We start from the raw sequence: 1,477 nt of genomic DNA on the forward strand, positions 1-1,477 counted from the left end.
CCCCCTCCCCCTCCCCCAACTCTTTCCCTATGTAAATGAATGTTTCTTAATTACTGAACAAATCGGCTGTAACCGTTGTGATTGACACGGTGAACAAGCACACTTGCCCGTTTAGCCAGCCGCACTGACGTCATCGCTTACAATTACAACGATAGTGACTTCACCGTGAATCATTGTCTCTGGGGCTCAGCAAAGAATGAGCTCGTTGCCACGGCCCTTTCTTTATGAAGCTTTTCTTGTAAAAAAGTAAAGGGTTTGAAAGAAAAAAAAAAGGGGGGGGGGGGGCTCGCAAAAGCTGTAGTAGAGAGGGTTCATGCTCTGCTGGCCCAGACAATGAGGTGACAGTTCATGACACACTTACCCCATAGATCTAGTAAAACAAATTATAAGCTAATTGGAACCCCTCTAGGTAGGGGCCTACGTCTTGCCTTCTGAAACTACATGTAGACCCAAATGACAAATTATATACCCTCTCACTCCCATGAATCTAGGTTTTTCTCTGAACTGAGGAAATCTTACCATTGAAACTCAACCTAACCTCTAATCTGAGCCACACCCACATTTTAATCCACCCACCACTGCTGTGGATCTAGGTCAGTCTCCCCCCTTCTCCCCCGCGTTTCAAACTCCATATCGTAAAACCGCAATTGATCATTCGTTCCGGTGTACTTCTTTGACTGAAACAAGCGAACAAAACTGGCTGATCCAAGCATTAAAATTAATAGCATCCCAGACTGTACGTGTCTCAGTTCTTTAGCCCAGGCTTCTCCAATTCCCCAACTCGACCTCTTTATGATTTAAGACTCAGCTTTTGAGCTCCGTGATACAAGGGCGGGCAATGCAGGCTACGTCAGGGCAAAGGTTGATAACAGCCGTTACCCTCTCACTCCCAGGTATATAGGTTTTTCTCTGAACTGAGGAAATCTTACCATTGAAACTCAACCTAACCTCTAATCTGAGCCCCACCCACATTTTAATCCACCCACCGCGGCTGTGGAACTAGGTCAGTCTTGCTCCACCTCCCCCTCTTCTCAAACTCCTATTATATCGTAAAACCGCAATCCACCGTTCGTTCCGGTGTACTTCATTAACTGAAACAAGAGTACAAAACTGGCCGATCCAAGCATTAAAATTAATAGCAGCCCAGACTATACGTGTCTCAGTTCTTTAGCTCAGGCTTCTCCTATTCCCCAACTCGACCTCTTTATTATTTAAGACGCAGCCTTTGAGCTCCGCGATATAAGGGCGGGCAATGCAGGCTACGCCATGGCAAAGGTTGATAACAACAAAGTCCCAGGTAATCTATTATAATATCACAACCGACTATTTACTTTATTAAGTTGTTTTTTCTTTTTTCCAGATTTTTTTTTCGCACCGGTACTCTATGAACCAGGTACATTATGTACAATGTATACGTACCGTACATATACATTGATTATAATATTATATTTCACACACACACACACACACACACACA

The 1,477-nt window shown here is 44.1% G+C and overlaps 1 protein-coding gene across 20 annotated transcripts in view; it reads right to left on the reverse strand.

The window, feature by feature from the left end:
* LOC101858781 (CUGBP Elav-like family member 1) overlaps window positions 1-1,477 on the reverse strand; it is a gene marked incomplete at its 5' end in the record, with an annotated part of 38,002 nt that overhangs the window by 35,490 nt on the left and 1,035 nt on the right.

The sequence above is a fragment of the Aplysia californica genome, unplaced genomic scaffold, assembly GCF_000002075.1.
Source record: "Aplysia californica isolate F4 #8 unplaced genomic scaffold, AplCal3.0 scaffold00187, whole genome shotgun sequence".
Classification (NCBI taxonomy): Eukaryota; Metazoa; Mollusca; class Gastropoda; order Aplysiida; family Aplysiidae; genus Aplysia; species Aplysia californica.